The sequence below is a fragment of the Zootoca vivipara genome, chromosome 4 (assembly GCF_963506605.1).
Source record: "Zootoca vivipara chromosome 4, rZooViv1.1, whole genome shotgun sequence".
NCBI lineage: Eukaryota > Metazoa > Chordata > Lepidosauria > Squamata > Lacertidae > Zootoca > Zootoca vivipara.
Genome location: NC_083279.1, coordinates 18,110,336 through 18,122,673, shown reverse-complemented (window position 1 = coordinate 18,122,673; position 12,338 = coordinate 18,110,336).

The following is a 12,338-nucleotide window of genomic DNA, read 5'->3' as shown; positions in this document are numbered from 1 at the left end:
GCAGAGAGCACATCCCAGCCTCGGTCCCATATTTCTTTAGCATCTTTCTCTTGGAGGCTAACCAAAGCTTGGGCTTGAGCATCTATCTGGAAGTGTTAGCCATCGTTTTTATTTGTCCTGGCTTCTTGAGCCAGGATGGCTACAGCTGAGGATTAGGAGTTTTTAACATCTGCTCCAGGTTTCCACAATTCCAAAGAGCTGGAAAAAGATCAAGATTGAGTCCACAGGTTAACTTTCCCTGGCTTTCTTGTGCATCTCACATCTCACAGGAGGTCTATCTGTGGGAGCAGTTCAGTGTTGGAGGAAGGGACTTAAAGAGCTCTGCAGAGCAGCACCCATGAGTAAACCTGCGTTTCAAAATAGGAAATCCCTGCTTATTGATTTATGGAGCTCTGTGAGGACCCTCCCCCAACATAACGCAGTTGCACCAGTTGTATAGTTAAATGCCTAACTATCTTGGGGGAAAGACATCTTCACCAGCATTAACACCCAGCTGCCACTCTCCTGCCTACTTCATTATCAGACTGTCTTCGAAGGGACACGGTACTCTAGATGTGCAGGGATCCTGCCCCAATCTGTATGTTGACAGAGCCCTTTCAAATGCCAGCTGAACATATGGTTTTAAGATTAAGATAAGATATCTTTATTGTCATTGTCCCCTTGCGGGAACAACGAAATTACTCGGTTGCTACATCCACTCAGATAAAGCATTCCACATAATCCAGAATTACAAAAACCTAATTAAAAACAGTAAATATAATACAAAATAACAAGTAAAATAAGATGACTTCAAAGTCCAGGCTTTCCATTTAAGGCCAAAATCGCTCTAGAGAAGAAACTGTTCCTGAGACGGCTCGTTCTTGCCTGCATTGTTCTATATCTCCATCCCGATGGCAGGAGCTGAAAGAAATGGTGGCCAGGGTGCGTTGGATCTCTTGATATGTCTAGTGCTTTTCTATGGCACCTGGTGGTATAGATTTGTTCTAAGGTGGAGAGTGAGCAGCCAATAATGCTCTCTGCTGTTTTAATAATTCTACACAGCCCTGCTCTGTCCTGAGAAATACAGCTTCCGTACCACACACATAAACCGTATGGATGGAAGGGCATGGGGTTGAGGACACATAAAGTCTCCCGAAATCAAGGCAGTAATCACCAGAAGGAAATTTTACTCCCTCAATTCTCAATGGTGAACTGACCCTCTGTATAGGAAGAATAGGTCTTTTCAGGGCTTTTGAACCCAAGGCTCATACAGTGGTACCTTGGGTTACAGACGCTTCAGGTTACAGACTCCGGTAACCCAGAAATAGTACCTCAAGTACTTTGCTTCAGAATGAGAACAGAAATTGCACGGCGATGGCTCTGCGGCAGCGGGAGGCCCCATTAGCTAAAGTGGTACCTCAGGTTAAGAACAGTTTCAGGTTAAGAATGGACCTCCAGAATTAATTAAGTTCTTAACCCGAGGTACCACTGCAAATGGGTTCCCTTGATGTTCTTCAGAGGCTTTGCCTGAGGAGGAATTCCAAAATTCATTGAAGAAAGCAAAGTTGAAATTTTGTTGCTAGGGGAGGTAACCTCAGGATGAGAGAGAGAGAGAGAGAGAGAGAGAGAGAGAGAGAGAGAGAGAGAGAGAGAGAGAGCGCATTGAAGAAACATTTTTGTATCTGAGGCCTGTTTGTGTGGTTGAGTCTGTTACTCTTGTCAAGAAAAACAATTCGGGGCCGGATACAGAGTGACAGTTGTCAGTTAAGTTGAAACTTATTTAGGTTTCTCCCTTGACCTTCCCCTCATGTGCAACAGTATGGCATCAAGGTATTAAAAAGTCTGGTATGTGGTGCTGATCAATAATATACAATTGTATACAATAAATTTGAAACGGGATATACTTGAAGCAGGTTCTTCTGCCTCTCTATGTTAGAACTACAGTGGTACAATTGGTTCCGGAAGTCTGTGCTTAACCTGAAGCGTACTTAACCTGAAGCGAACTTTCCCATTGAAAGTAATGGAAAGTGGATTAATCCGTTCCAGATGGGTCCGCGGAGTACTCAACCTGAAGCGTACTTAACCTGAAGCGAACTTTCCCATTGAAAGTAATGGAAAGTGGATTAATCTGTTCCAGATGGGTCCGTGGAGTACTCAACCTGAAGCGTACTTAACCCAAGGTATGAGTGTAATTGGTTTCAGAAGTCCGTACTTAACCTGAAGCATACTTAACCTGAAGCGAACTTTCCTATTGAAAGTAATGGAAAGCGGATTAATCCGTTCCAGACGGGTCCGCGGAGTACTTAAGCTGAAAATACTCAAACCGAGGCGTACTTAAACCGAGGTATGACTGTACATAGAAAAAGTTAAAATCTTTCTTGTCCCTTACAGTGGAACGGATACACTGCTACAAACAGCCCAAGTCAACAAGCTATGGTCCTCAAGCACCGAAACTTACAGCCTCTTGAGTGGTTTTTGAGAAATTTACTTTCCACTTGTTTTAAACTAAATTAAAGACGTTTGGCTTTCTGCAAGTTAGACCAGCCTGGCTTTTTCTTCTTCTTCCTGTATCAGTTGCAGAGAGGATGGGATGGGGGAATTCTTGGTTTCTTCTTTTGGGCAGAATAATGCATTCTTTGAATCAATATGGCAAACATGACCCAACAACCTACCACCCCTACAAACAAGCCCAACTGCAACCAACTGAATGCAACCAATCAAGCTGTGGACCCAGTGTTATATGTGTATATATAGACATACACACAAACAATGGACCTATCCACCTGATGCTGACACAAACCCCCATCTCCCTCCCTCCCTCTCTTTTCCTCCAACTGCAAGATGTCAGTGACAAAAGTGTGTCTCACTACATACAAGCTAACTGTGAAAAAGACTTGATGGATCAAAAAGGGAGACTAAATATGTAGTTTCCCCACATTTGTTTGTTTTGTAGCACTATAAAACCTTTAATAAAAACTAATTCATAAAAAAGTAGTGATGATCTGTATGTACAGTGGTACCTCGGTTTATGAACACAATTGGTTCCGGAAGTCTGTTCATAAACTGAAGCGTTCATAAACTGAAGCGAACTTTCCCATTGAAAGTAATGGAAAGTGGATTAATCTGTTCCAGACGGTCCGCAGAGTACATAAACTGAAGCGTTCATAAACTGAAGCGAACTTTCCCATTGAAAGTAATGGAAAGTGGATTAATCCGTTCCAGATGGGTCCGCGGAGTACTTAAACTGAAGCGTTCATAAACTGAAGCATGGGTGTAATTGGTTCCGGAAGTCTGTTCATAAACTGAAGCGTTCATAAACTGAAGCGAACTTTCCCATTGAAAGTAATGGAAAATGAATTAATCCGTTCCAGATGGGTCCGCGGTGTTCATAAACCGAAAATTCATAAACCGAGGTGTTCATAAACCGAGGTTCCACTGTATTCAAAATGGCACCATCTATGTGCGATGGGGGAAATATCAGGAGGCTTGTGGGAAAGGTACAAAACCTTCGGGGGGGGGGAAATCTCAAGTGGGCGGGAGAAGGAGTTGCCTCCAAACAGCCCTATGAGAACTAAGCATGGAAATCAAAGGATGGGGAAGGGAAACAAATTGCAGATTCTGGAAAAGAGTGTGGCTGGCTGGCTGATTCCTCAAACAGGGTGGGAAATAACAACAGCAGAAGAAACATTCCGCATTGCAAGTTGTGAGAGATTCTACACCACTCCTGTTTTTGACTTTGCACACACACATGCAAAGGATTTAATCTGTTGTTGTTGTTATTGTTGTTGTTGTTGTTGTTGTTGTTGTCTGAAGAAGTGTGCACGCACACAAAAGCTCATACCAATGACAAACTTAGTTGGTCTCTAAGGTGCTGCTGGAAATAATTTTTTTATTTTGTTTCGACTACAGCAGACCAACACGGCTACCTACCTGTAACTAAGGGCAAAATGGTTTGACTATTTATGGCTTCTCTCTCTCTCTCTCTCTCTCTGTGTGTGTGTGTGTGTGTGTGTGAGAGAGAGAGAGAGAGAGAGAGAGAATCTGTAAGACTTTGCATGTAGGCCTGAACCTTGCAAAAAGGTTTCTGAAGTTGTCTCTGTTATAAATCATTGTGTGACTTTGTCCATTTTTATTTTCCCTTTACCTAAATTGCCTCTGCACACCCTTTTCTAAAGTACAAATTTGAGAAACGCATTGGCCTGGTTGTGAAAATACGTCTATTTTCCTCCCCCGTCAGATAACAGGCCCTTGTTTCCTTTAAAAAAAAAAAAAAGCTCAATGGCAGCTGTTTTGGCAGCTGCAAAGGAGGGTAAACAAAATACCATTTTCAAGTTTCCACATATTTCTCATATTACAGCCATCCAGGGACTGAATCAATACAACAAAAATTCTCAAAAGTGGGATTTTCAGATCCATTTGCTAGCACGAAGGCAATATATTGAAACAGCAAGTCCTGAAAAGCAAAGGAGGTGTAGGAATGAAATTGCAACACAGAAAACACTTAGCAGGGTGGTGCTATGCAAAACAAATCCATCGGGATGTCATTTTTATTGGGGGTGGAACACCTGTTTTCAATTGTCTGGAAAAAAAAAACCCTGCACAACTCATGACCCACCAAGCCAAATAAATACAACCCAACAGCCAGGCTGTCAACCTTAGAGATATGTTTGACAGCAATTAGAATTAGATCAACCATCTGACAAACCTGTTTAATGCCTAGCAAGGAAAGCCCACTTGTTCATATGTTTCATTTGTGGCCGAGGACAGTTATTAACTCTTTCATTTGTATAGTTGCAAATTCTCAGAACGTACTTTGTATAGTGCACTATCTAGCTAGATCTGTGTTTATTGAATTTGATTCCTTTGCTTGTGGTTTATTATAATTCTGCCAAGGCAGGAGTACCATTCAGACACCTAAATATCTTGCCTGCTTTTCCACTCACAGGCAGGCAAAAATTAGTCGAGCCCTCGGTCGACCATCTCATGATGTTGGGCTTTGAGAGTTGTAAACTATGCAGGCTGGATTTAAAGCTGCACAGGCTTGGGGACGCAGGTGGCGCTGTGGGTTAAACCACAGAGCCTAGGGCTTGCCAATCAGAAGGTCGGTGTTTCGAATCCCCACGACGGGGTGAGCTCCCATTGTTTGGTCCCTGCTCCTGCCAACCTAGCAGTTCGAAAGCACGAAGTGCAAGTAGATAAATAGGTACCGCTCTGATGGGAAGCTAAACGGCGTTTCTGTGTGCTGCTCTGGTTCACCAAAAGCGGCTTAGTCATGCTGGCCACATGACCCGGAAGCTGCACGCCGGTTCCCTCGGCCAGTAAAGCGAGATGAGTGCCGCAACCCCAGAGTCGTCCACAACTGGACCTACTGGTCAGGGGTCCCTTTACCTTTTAAGCTTGTAAAGGAAAAGAAGGTACCTTTTATCGTATGTGGTGGACCTGTAAAGTCACTTAAAAATTCTGGGAAATGATATATAAGGAAATGGGGGGAAATGTTTAAAATAACTTTTGCTAAAAAACCAGAAGCTTTTTTATTAGGTACCAAAATTCCGAAGGATCGGAGGAAATTGTTCATGTATGCCACAATGGCTGCTTGGATATTGCTAGCCCAGAGATGGAAGGAAGAGACAGCCCCAGCCAGAGAAGAATGGCAAACCAAGTTGATGGAATATGCCAAAATGGCAAAATTAACTGCGAAGCTCAGGAATTAAGAAGAAATTTAAAAAAAAATGGGAAATGTTTATAATGTATATACAAAATCATCATAAACAGGTTAAAACATTAGCAGGATTCTAAATGCACTTGTAATGTAACATAATGTATAGATAACTTAGGAAGACGAAAAATTGGAGAAGTATTGATATGCAGTTGAAAATAGAATTAAAAGGACCCATGGAAGGGATGGGGGGAAGTCAGGAGATCCGAGTAATCTCGAGATTTGAATTTTGTACTATGTTTTGTTGTATCTTTACCTTTTTTGAAAATCAAATAAAAAAGATAATAAAAATTAAAACAAAGCTGCATAAGCTGGTTTCTACATGCATCTGCACATCCGTTTTTATCTTCTACCCAGGCAAACTAGGAATGCGACCAACTTTCAAAGACTCATGCCAGTCAGGCAAGGCATGAAAGGAGGGTTGCAGCGAGGTGGGAACTAAGGAGAAGGGGTGTAGCTGGGGAGCATTGCAAGAGCCAAACAGAGAGGACTGGAGGGCGACTTTTGGCTCGTGGGGCTGAGCGGCCCTCATCTCCGCTTTCCCCTCCTCTTGACTGAGACTGATGGCTTGGCTCTTCAGCAGAGATTACATTGCCTTTGATTTTCTCTCCTGATTTCTTTTCTCATGCTACGAGGTGCAGGAAACGTCTAGTTCTGTATCTGTTTTTCTTTTTTTAAGCTGAGATTTCTGTCGTGACTCATTCAGCTTATCCACTGGAAGACAGGAAGGTCTTCCCCAGCTCATTATTTCACTCCTGGTGGTGACTTTAAAGAGAACTATCTCCTCTTGCCACCCTGTTCCCACTTCCTCCATCCCACACCAGAATACTTAAAGGCTGGTTCCTGTACTGCCGTTCCTTTGTGGCCACTTTGCTCTGCAATCAAGTTTCTGCCAGCATGTTCTAAAATTACATAGTTTATGTCTGAGTGGAAGACTAGTGGGTGCTGAAGCTCTGCTGTGTGAGTGGTCAGTCTGTTCATACTTTCCTGTGAGTTGGACTGCTTCTTGGTCATCACAACTCCTGCCAAGGAAAACATCTCCTCTTATAAACACGATGTGTATAATTTTACTGGGCTGAGGGCGGTGGTGGCGAAAGTTAGCACTTTGCCGTTTCAGCACTGCCCACTAATAGGTTTCTTCAAATCCTTACTAAGCGAGTCACGGAGGGACTCTGCTAAGAATGACTCAAAAAGCACTCCACAGTTTATTACACAATTTTTTAGGAGTTTTAGGAGGTAGCACTGAGTGTCCCATGGAAAGGAATTCCGTCCCTGATGCCTACTAGGAGGTATCTCATTTGTCAGTCAAAGACCTTGTATTCATCATTGTCCTTTCATGTTTCCTTCCTAAACTTTTTGATGTTCTGCAGATGAACAGTTGCCTTAGCATTGTCTCAACAGGGACATGACGAGTGTAGCTTGGTTGAAAGAAAACCAGGTGCTTGTAGAAGGTGTGATGAATGATTAAACAAGAAGCCTTTCCTTGTAAAATCAAGCCTCCTGGTGGTCCCCTCAATAGCAAGACATCTTTGTAAATGGTATTATTCACATAGCCATTTGAGCACAAAGGTCTTACAGTGTTGATGCTCCCATAGATCTTGCTTCCCAATTAGGTTTCCAGGGCAGCCCCCAAATCCAGCACAGAGCAAACATGTCTCCATCTCCAGCTTTCAGCATCTGGATTTTCTGCTCACACCCAAAACAACTCTGGCGATTGTTCTCCTATGTACCAGCCAGGTGAGGGAAGTGTGGAAAAGACCCAGACATTTGTCTGTGGCACAGAGCAGTCTTTGGATATGCCAAATTGCTGTACTTAACTAGCCAGCCAAAGCCATTACCTTGACAAAGAAACTCATTTGGCTGGCTTTATGTTCTGAAGCTCAACATCAAAAAAACTAAGATCATGGCCACTGGTCCCATCACCTCCTGGCAAATAGAAGGGGAAGAAATGGAGGCAGTGAGAGATTTTACTTTCTTGGGTTCCATGATCACTGCAGATGGTGACAGCAGTCACAAAATTAAAAGACGCCTGCTTCTTGGGAAAAAAGCAATGACAAACCTAGACAGCATCTTAAAAAGCAGAGGTATCACCTTGCCAACAAAGGTCCGTATAGTTAAAGCTATGGTTTCCCCCATAGTGATGTATGGAAGTGAGAGCTGGACCATAAAGAAGGCTGATCGTCGAAGTATTGATGCTTTTGAATTAGGGTGCAGGAGGAGACTCTTGAGAGTCCCATGGACTGCAAGAAGATCAAACCTATCCATTCTGAAGGAAATCAGCCCTGAGTGCTCACTGGAAGCACAGATCCTGAAGTTGAGGCTCCAATACTTTGGCCACCTCATGAGAAGAGAAGAATCCTTGGAAAAGACCCTGATGTTAGGAAAGATGGAGGGCACAAGGAGAAGGGGACGACAGAGGACGAGATGGTTGGACAGTGTTCTTGAAGCTACCAACATGAGTCTGACCAAACTGTGGGAGGCAGTGGAAGACAGGAGTGCCCTGGTCCATGGGGTCACGATGAGTCGGACATGACTAAATGACTAAACAACAAGAACAAATGGAATCATAGAATTGTAGAGTTGGAAGGGAACCTGAGGGTCATCCAAGTCCAACCTCTGACAATGTGGGAATCTCAACTAAAGCATTCATGACAGAAGACCATCCACCAAATTCAGCAGGCACACAAGCTGTGAGCTTTTCCTGCGAGTTCTCCTCCGCTGACGAAAACACTGCCATTTTCTCCAGTGGCTGGCTTCTCCACCGATTCCTGCCTCTCCTGTTTTTCCACTGCAGGGTCCTGAGTAGTATACAAATCAGTTGGCAGCAGCTCATGCAGGCTAACAGACACCTTCAATTTCTCCCACTCCCCTTTTTCCACAGGAGGCTCAAACACATTTGGGACTTTCAAGGGGACATGAAGGAAAGAAGCCCTTCCTTGTTTGTCTCCAAACATCTGGTATCTAGCGGCATACTGATAGGATAGGAGAGACCCCATACATAGATTTTCAACACGCACAGAAATACTATATGGATTAATGCAAGAAAAACAGACATGCTCAGACACATGCAGAAAAAGATGATCTCTTTCTTTTGCTGCTCTTTCAGCTTGACGAAAACACTGCCTTCTTAAACCCAATGTGAGATGCCTCGTATGGAAGCACTTGCTCACGGAAGCTGTGTGCCTATTCCACTTGTTAATTGATGGCAGAACTTATCCCAGTCTTTCCGAGATCTGTTTCTTTGAGGAACCCCAGGGAATAAATTACTTTGCACACAGGTATTTGTAGCACTTAGTCGCTTTCGTGTAAAATGCTGAATACAATATTGTCCTGTGTAAATCTCCTAGGATTAGCACTTTGATTAAACCCGAGACTTGAAATTCTTGCCCCGAAGGAATGGAGGCAAAGAGATTTGCTTTGGGGCTCCCTGCACCTCAGAAATGATGAAGGTGAAGGAGAAAACTTGTTGACTCTTGGGTCTGACAAGCCCAAGCCCTAAATGTCTTTTTAATGCAAAAACAATTTTGAGCAAAATAATTTAAAATATGTATCAAAATGGGTCATGTTCTAAGCATAGGCATCAATGCTGACATGAGTAAAACACATCCGTCAGTTAATAAGATCTTGCTCTGTGCATGTAGGGAGATTGATAGCCAGTCAAATGATTTCGAATGTGTGTATTGAATCTGCTTGGGAGTATCCCAATTTAAATGGAGATGGGAAACTGCTTGTATGAATGGTGAATTGTATCTAGAGTTGTAAACCAGGGTACCTTGAGAAGTGTAGATTCTTGAGGTGGCTTGGACCATTCTGTTTCTATGTTTATGAGACTTTTGAGTTGTCTTAGAGTTCCAAACCTGGAGGGTAACTTATGGGTCCCTCTGAAGGTTATGCTTTGCAATCTTCTCTTTCAATGGCTGGTAACAACCAAGAGAGCAAGCCTCAATTGGTGTTGCTACTCTGCTTTAAGCTTATTTTCTTCCTTTGTTCTTGTATAGTAAAGGTAAAGGTAAAGGGACCCCTGACCATTAGGTCCAGTCGTGACCGACTCTGGGGTTGCGGCGCTCATCTCGCATTATTGGCCGAGGGAGCCGGCGTACATCTTCCAGGTCATGTGGCCAGCATGACAAAGCCGCTTCTGGCAAACCAGAGCAGCACACGGAAACGCCGTTTACCTTCCCGCTGTAGCGGTTCCTATTTATCAACTTGCATTTTGACGTGCTTTCGAACTGCTAGGTTGGCAGGAGCTGGGAACAAGCAACAGGAGCTCACCCCGTCACAGGGATTCGAACCGCCGACCTTCTGATCAGCAAGCCCTAGGCTCAGTGGTTTAACCACAGCGCCACCTGGGTCTCCTTACTTGTATAGTAAGAACAAACAAATAAAAGTGTGCATGCACACGAAAGCTCATACCCAAATATAAACTTAGTTGGTCTTTAAGGTGCTACTGAAGAAATAAAATTAATTTATTGACTATTTTGATCTATGATTCTATGTGTTCTTTGTATGTGTTACCTATTGAAATATGTTTATAATGGTCCAGTGGAGAAGAGCTCTGGTTGAAAAGACCTTGGTTTAGTAATATTCAGGTTGATTTGATTCCTGCAAAAAACAAAAACAGTATGATTATGTCAGTTTTAATTTGTTCATATTTGTGATATCAGCTTTCCATAACCAGTACATATTATTCTATTTCATGGAAATCTGGTGCCCAGATCCCAGTTTGCAGCTTTTTGGTATGTTGGGTTGGAATATGGACTGTGTACACCCCCTACATTTGAAGCACATTCCCACCCAACCCTGGGAACTGTGGTTTGTTAAGGGTGCTGACGTTTCTTGGGAGACCCCTATTCCTCTCCCCGAGCTACAGTTCTCATAGTGGTTTAGCAGTCAATCCCTCTTCCCAGGGAACTCTGGGTATTGTAGATCTGTAGGGGGGGACAGTCATTAACTCTCAGAACCCTTAACAAGTTACAGTGCCCAGGATTCTATATCGCACAGATGTAGGCTTTATGGACCTTCATTGAGTATGTTTGAGGGTGAGGAGTTCGGCCAAAGGCATCACAAAAATAGTGAGTTTTGAAGAGGATTCTGATGGATGAGACTGGTAGCATAATGCGGGAGTTCTCTCTGGGAAGGATTGGTAAACATTCCAGTTCTCTGCCATCATCTGAGTCATGATATATTCTTGACATGGCCTTCAGTGCTGTCTAAGTTACCTCAGCCCGATCTTGCCATATGCTTCAAAGCAGAAATACAATTATCCCTTGGAAGTGCCCGCTAGTTTCTTCCTTTCCCACTGCCAGTTCTGTGTATGGAGTTTTTTTTTCATTTCCCCCTTAGTGTCCATAGGAAATCTTACTCATCAATATGACTAGTTACATGAACCACTCGATTATTATCCTTCAAACATGCAGAGGGCCTCTTGACTAAACCAGCTGTCAGCTTTAACAGCAGCCACTCCTTCAGGAAAGGAACGAGGATCCCGCCCCCACCCATTCTGTTAAATCAGAGCTTAGTCACTAAAAATTATTAATGGGAAAAGGTTTGACCGCAATCATGCATTCAGTCAGAACAGGTATGGAAAGTTTAGGGGTTTATACTTTTTTTTTTAACCCTACTCTTCAGTAAATGGTTTAAATCACATAGAAAAGGCACCACAAAATTTACATGTCTGCTGTAGAGTGATTTTTGATACACTCTCATTGCAAAGAGCGTGGTGGACTATAAAAACTTGTGCCAGCTTCACAACAATAACCCTATCAATTCCCCCCCCCCTTAGGTGCCAAGTTCCGGATTGAAAAATCCAGGATCAGCAGCGCCACGGCACCAGAAGTCGCTTCTACGCACTTCCGGACATGCGTAGAAGCGACTTCTGGCGCCGCGGACATTTTGGAAATGGGCACAGCGGCATCGGAAGTCGCTTCTACGCATGTCCGGAAGTGCGTAGAAGCGACTTCCGGTGCCGGCGCGGCACCAGAAGAACATGGTCACCGGTAGGAGCTCCCCAATCAATACGGGGTATTTTGCCATTCGGGACACTTGCGGGAAACGGTAAGAAAATACGGGGGTTTCCCGGGGAAAACGGGGTACAGTACTTGGTAGCTATTGCCCCCCCCCAATCAAACTAGCCAGGGCATGCTGGATTTAGTGTGACAGTGCATTTAGCATGTGCTGCAATGGAATATTATGGTAACATCTTTGGTACTACCCCTCTCATTTGTTCAACTTTTGAATATTCATATTTCATCTCATTTTGCAGTCCACCTGACAGTGTTGATATGTCCTCTGCACACATGATTTACCTCATCGTGTAAGATCTTATGTTTCTTCCCGCACGTGTAACAGCAGCAGCAAATGGCAACACAACGATGGCCGTGCAGATGGGCCCTGTCATCTTTATAAGTGAAAAAGAAGTATTGTAAAATAGTATTTGCAAGTCACTTGGCCACTGAATTCCATGAGCTGGTGACCTACCGACTAGAGTACTACAGCGCGATCTATGCGGGGCCGCCCTTGAAGACTTAGGGTGGAATTCAACATAGCATTAAGTGGGGTACGCGCACACAGGACAAAGCCTACGTGGAACGTGACTTTCCCTGCCTCCCCTCTCCTCCCTGATAGGTGGTTATATAATATAATA